This window comes from Typopeltis vanoorti, chromosome 21 (assembly GCF_054136105.1).
Source record: "Typopeltis vanoorti isolate ZY-2024b chromosome 21, IOZ_Tvanoo_1.0, whole genome shotgun sequence".
In the NCBI taxonomy this organism is placed as follows: domain Eukaryota; kingdom Metazoa; phylum Arthropoda; class Arachnida; order Uropygi; family Thelyphonidae; genus Typopeltis; species Typopeltis vanoorti.
Window position 1 is genome coordinate 78,402,981 of NC_143569.1, and position 6,635 is coordinate 78,409,615.

Below are 6,635 nucleotides of genomic sequence, written 5' to 3' on the forward strand. Positions count from 1 at the left end.
GCATATCAAAAGTTCCTGGCAAATAAGTCAGCTTTTATTCTTACAGAATACAGAGACAAATGTAAGAAAGCTAAACAGTGTATAAAACTAGCTAAACAAAAGTCATGGGAGGACTTTGGCAAGAATATAGTAAATAAATATCAAGAAGGTGGCAAAATATTCTGGAGGTTGTTGAAGAAGCTTAGGAATGGAGGAAAGAGTGCTGTAAAAGGAATTAGAGATGATAAAGGTGAAATGAAAACAGGAGAAAAAGATATCCTTGAAGTATGGAGTAATTACTTTGAAAAACTGCTAAATGAAACAAGCAGTGATGACAGCACAGTGATAAAAAACACTGACCAGGCATGCAGTCAGGAATACATATCCATACTTGAAGTAGAAAAAGCCATCAAAGGCTTGAAATGTGGAAAGGCAGCAGGAGTAGATGATATTCGACCAGAAATGCTGAAGTATGGTCGTATAAGAGTCTTACAGTGGCTGCACTGCATAGTTCAGAAAGTCTGGACAGAGGGACGAATTCCCGATGATTGGAGTAGAGCTCTCATAGTACCCATATATAAAAAGGGAAATAAAACTGAATGTGAGAATTACAGAGGTATTTCCCTACTGAGTGTTACTGGCAAGATCTATGCAAGTATACTTGAGAAACGGTTGAGAAGAATTGTGGAAGAAAAGCTTGGTGAAGAACAAGCTGGATTCAGGCCAAATAGAGGCTGTCAGGATCAGATCTTCACTTTACAACAAATAGTCGAGAAAGAATGGGAATATAACAAAGATCTGTATTTAAGTTTTGTCGATATGGAAAAGGCATATGACAAGGTGCCAAGAGAGAAGCTATTCAATACGCTGCAGTTATATGGTGTCAATGGGGCATTATATCAAGCAATACTTAGTCTTTATTTGAGTTGTGAGTCAGCAGTTAGAATTGAAGGAAGTACAGGAAGATGGTTTAATGTTAAATCTGGTGTGAGACAAGGATGTACATTATCCCCTCTGTTATTCATTATCTATATGGATCACATTATGAAGGAATGTGGTATTAAACCTGATATCAAAATTGGAGATGTTAATGTCAGCTCTTTGCTTTATGCGGATGATGTTATACTTCTAAATAAATCCGCTACAAGTCTGCAAGATTCTCTGACTAAATTGAATAGCTGTTGTAATAGATATGGTATGAAAGTCAGCAATAAAAAGACAAAGACAATGAAAATAGGCAGAATCATTGAAAATGTCAACTGTGTTGTGAATGGAGAACCTGTGGAACAAGTGAAACATTTCAGCTACTTATGTACGATTTTTACTGAAGATGGTAAATTAAATATAGAAATAGACAACAGAATCAGCAAAGCTGGTATGGTAGGAAGTCAATTGAATAAATTCATACGGAATAAGAGAGAAATTAGTCAGAACACTAAATTAGCTGTATACAAGACAGTGTTCAAACCAGTTTTAACTTATGGATCTGAGAGCTGGGTCAGAAGTAAAACACTTGATCAAAGACTAGAGACCGCAGATATGAGAGTCCTGAGAAAGATTAGAGGGGTGAACAGATGGCATCAATGGCAATATCATATTAAAAACGAGGATATTAGGAAAGAACTTGACATTGTCTGCATCCAGGAATGCATTAGCAGAGCTAATCTCAGGTGGTATGGTCACCTAAACAGAATGGGCGAGGAAAGATTAGCAAAACAAGTGTTCTCTGCCAAGTTGGCAGGAAAACGACCCAGAGGAAGACCAAGATATAGGTGGATTGATACGGTACAAAGTGCCTTAGACGATAGAAATATAAGATCTGATAATGTTGGAGTCTTGACAAGTAACAGACTGATTTGGAGGAAATTTGTAGATAGGAAGTTAGTAATGATGTAATTTTTTCATGTAGTACTGTCATATCCTGTACACCCCTTGAGGGTACATGGTAGGAATTTGATGATGATGACGATGATGTTTTTTCATGATTATTTTACGTGTCTGAGTTTGTTTTACTTGTATTTCATTTTTGTAATCATTTGACGTTTCAATATATAATGCATAACACTACACATGATTGGACTGCATTTTTTTTAAATAAATTAATATGTAAAAAATTGTTTCTCTTTTGTTGGGGGGGGGGGGCACATCAACAGAGTCAAGTTAGACATTTTCTGAATTTTTGATAAAGCCGTCTATCACAATGATCGTGAGCCTTTTAGGCTCACGATCATTGTGATAGACGGCTTTATCAACCTACTGATTGAAAGTTTGCAAGCCTAAAAGTTGTATTGCAATAAATCTGTAACAGATTTTATCTTTTAAATAATGTATAGAAATTGTTTTTCCTTTAATTATCTTAATATTTATCTTCATTTTTTAAATAATCATCTGCATTTAAAATGCTGGTATTGTTTTGTGTAAATTCTGTATGCGAGTACGCACACACACACACACACAAAAAAAATCAATTATATATTATTTCTTATTTTGTTAGGATTGTAGTTTCCACACCATTTTTGCTTTTCAGTCAGGTAATCAATTTCTGACAATACAACTATTACTAAGAGATGAGTGGATGCATGTACAATGGAACTTATTCATATCCTTTTGAAGACACTGCATCTTGCTGAAAAATTTTGTGCATGCTATTTTTTTATAAATTATTTTCCTTTTAATAATTAACAGCAATCAATTATAAACATGAAACTATGTAATAACTGCACTAGATTACCCACAGACTTCATTACTTATCTGCATTTATGAATAAATTTTTAAAACAGCCAGTTTTTATTTAGTGTTGACTCACATTCAGCAAATATCTTGTAACAATAAGCAACATGAAAGAAAAAAAAAAGGGGGGGGGATAAATCATTGGCTTGAATCTCATTCTTTCATATTTAATATATTAAATGTCATTTAAGTGATGAAAATCTTAGCTATCTTGAATAATTATTTAATTAGTTGAGTGATTGTCTATGCGACTATTATTAAATGGCTACTGCAAGACAAAATGATATAAAGTCAAAAATTGCTGGTGTAAGAGGAGGAAGAAATGTTTATAAGATATCCTTATAACATAATCAAGATTTGCATTTTAAGTATAGTGGACTTTATGAGATTATAAAAACTGTATTAGAAGTAAAGTTCTTATCTTTAATGTGAGAATTTTCTTATGGACAGTTCTTTTTATTTCATTTTAGTTATAATGCTTCGACATCGAGAAGCAGGTGTTAGCACTTCAACTCTCACCTCACATGATCTAAAAAAGGAAAACGAAGTTCAACAGAAGCAGGTTAAAGAAGAAAGCAAGATTCTTATAATTATATTTTCTTTTTTTCGTCACTTCACTAGGATATTGATAGGAATATTAATAGTGATATATGTAATTATTCCATTGTGGTTTTGTCTTTGCCCTTGCTTACGACGTCACATAATCTACATGAATTATATTAACCTTAGTCCTCCTCGGAATCTTTCTGCACCACATGAGGCAGGATTTGCTTGTGCACGAAACTTTTACATTGATTCAGCACCTAATGTTACACTTGGTGTGTGGCATATTTTACCAAGCAGTCTTGCAAGTCATTGTAATGATTCAACGTTACTATCAGATGCAGAATTCAGCGATAACAGGATGATAATAGTGTATCTGCATGGCAGTGGAGGAACAAGAGGTTCCCGACATCGTGTTGCTATGTATAAAGTATTAACTGGCAATAAGGTAGATGCACATGTAGTGACTTTTGATTACAGAGGCTGGGGTGACTCGACTCTTCTTCCTGTTTCTGCTGAGAGCCTACACAGTGATGCCAATGCAGTCTATAAATGGGTAACAGATAAAGTCGATCACTCACGAGTGTTTTTATGGGGTCATTCGATGGGAAGTGGTGTTGCTGTGCGTGTTGCTGCTGGCCTATCACCACATCTTAGTCCTGCAGGTGTTATTCTAGAAGCTCCATTTACAAGCATTGCTGATGCTTCTGCCTTTCATCCGCTAACAAGAATTTATCGTTATATGCCATTTTTTCATAGTTTCTTTGTAGAGCCTACAAGACATCCAGATACCAATTTGGACAGTGATGAAAGAATAAGCAATGTGAGTTCTCCTTTGTTAATATTGCATGCACGAGATGATGAGCTTGTGTCCTTCCATCTTGGAGAACAGTTATATCAAAGGGCATTACATATTGAAGAAGTGAATGGCAAAACAAATGCAGAATTCATTGAATATGATGCTGAATTAGGATATGGACATAAATATCTTTATCGTGCACCTGATTTGCCTGAAAGAGTGGCGACTTTCATAGAAAAGTCAAAGAGCCATATGATCAAAAAATAATTCTGATAACTGTTTTAAAGAAAATGAAATTTAATGTGTAACAGAACTATTGAAAGAGACAATCAAGCTTTTTTTTTTAAATCAAAATATTAAAGGTTATTTAACATAATTTTTTTAAAAAGTTTTAAAAACTCTTGTATGAGGTCATGCTTAAAGTAATATTTAACACTACATCATGAATTTTTTATGCTGTATATATTGTATATCAGATAATATTTTCATTAATAAAATTATTTAATTGCAGGCATAGACTTCTGTGGCTAATTGGTTTAAAAAATATATTTCGGTGATTACACCACATTTTTTATTATTCAGTTATACAAAATACTGAAATAATAGTTCCCGACAAGTTTCGTAAATCGTAGGATTTACATCTTCAGGGGGAAATAGTATAACTTAAAGTTTAAACAAGAGAATTAATAAATACAAATCATAACCGTCTGGCTATTCATAAAACTCAAATAACAGAATGCAGATATAAAACGTTATTGACATTGAACAATACTGGACGATGTCACGTGTTCTTGTTCTCGTTCATACAATCCGAACTCAGATTGAGGTAGATTTTTTATTAGAGCTGACCACACTTGATGGAGAATTAAACCTTGATTTTTATTGCATTGGGTTAGGTTTTTTAGCATATTAGCAGCTTCTTTAAATTTTCTTATATAACTATTGTTTTCTATGTATGACATCGTCGTTTTTTTGCCAAAGTACATCGTGTCCAGTGGAAGTGGTATGGAAAGCAAGACTCGTTTTTTGTTCTCTTTTGTATTATACATCTTTTTGGTGTTCAGCCATGCATATTTCTCCAGATCTTCCTGTCTGTCCTACATAGCAAATCCCGTAAGAGCAATGGATTTTGTAGACTCCTGGTTTTTTAAGAGGATGATGAGGTGGTTTTGGTGGATGTAGGAATCTTGAGATTTTTTTCCATAGGAAGGAAGGCTACTTTTATGTTGCGTTTGTTCATTCATTTGGCTAGCTTATCTGTAACATTTTTGATATAAGGAAGCGAGATTGCGATTTTGTAATCCTGTTTTATTGTGTTGTTAGTTGGAGCCATTTTAAGGATTCTCTTGATGGTTTTTGTTTCATATCCATTCTGTTGGAGGATTTGTGTTAAGTATTTTAGTTCTTCATTACATCTTTCTTGTGTGCTGGTGATATTGTATGCTCTGTCTCGAAGAGTTTTAATTAAGCTTATTTTTTGTGAAGGATGGTGGTGTGAGGCTGCATTTAGAGATCTTCCTGTGTTGGTCAGCTTCCTAGATACTGAGAAGGAGAGTTTACTTTCTTCATTAACTTCTAATAGAATATCCAGAAAAGGAAGTTTTTTATTTTCTTCTTGTTCTAAAGTGAATTTTAAGGTGTTGTGCAAATTGTTGAGATAATCTTTGAAATTGATAAGTTCATCTGTTGTTCCATTGAATATGATGAAAATATCGTCCTGTTACACCTGATATCTTAAGAATGTAGAATTCTCAGCTATCATGGTGTAACATGAAGAATAAATAAATTAAAAACCCTGCATAAAAGATAATAGATGAATTATTTAAAAGAAAAAGAAATATTCTTGCATCCAATAAAATATAAAGGTGTTTGTTGAACTAACTAACAAAAAAGAAAGAATATATTAATGTTGTGATATGATATAAGAGAAAAAATTTAACTAAATAAGACAGAAAAGGATTAGTCATAAGAGATGGTATGTGAGAGGCTAGAGATTAAAATATTAAGTAAGTTCATAGAGAAATTTTGGAAAGGGGATTAAGTTAGACGCTAGCAAAAGAAAAACAACAGACTATCGCTCAGGGCCGTTTCCCGGATTGAGACATCGTTACGGGCTCACCGACCAAAGGACGTTTGGCAGAAAAACGCCACCCTATTTGGTCGGTGAAGTAAAATCAAGTAGGGGGCAGAGAAAAGAAATTAAAGAGGGTGCCGTTAGGAGAGCAAGTATAAAAGGGTTGGACCCCCCCCCCCCCCAGGACTTTTTAGGCTTTGAGACCTTTTTGGTTTTTGGTTCTGTTCCAGGAGAGTTCTTCGCGAGCTCCTTCGTATGGGTTTCATGGTGTTTTCCTGAGTGGCGAGATTGGAATTATATCTCCGTCGTCACAACATGGAAACAAAAGTGAGCAGAATTTCGGTTCCGTATTTCCTATGTAAGAAGCGAAGAATGCCATATAGTTGAGGAAAAGAAAGCATATTCTTTGTGTTTCAACTTCAGTGACAACCACGAAAAAGGGAAAGAAGTAAAGAAATCGATATCCACGTCGCGAGTTGCACAGTCGTTAATTAGACGATTCAAAGTGTG

The 6,635-nt window shown here is 34.4% G+C and overlaps 1 pseudogene across 3 annotated transcripts in view; it reads left to right on the forward strand.

The window, feature by feature from the left end:
* The window catches only part of LOC150095017 (lysophosphatidylserine lipase ABHD12 pseudogene), a 91,077-nt pseudogene extending 86,512 nt beyond the window's left edge, over positions 1–4,565 (forward strand). For all 3 annotated transcript variants that reach the window (XR_016550148.1, XR_016550149.1, XR_016550150.1), the window contains exon 3: positions 3,180–4,565. The product of XR_016550148.1 is annotated as a lysophosphatidylserine lipase ABHD12 pseudogene, transcript variant X1 (transcript). The remainder of the gene's footprint in view (positions 1–3,179) is intronic.
* Positions 4,566–6,635: the final 2,070 nt, after the last annotated feature.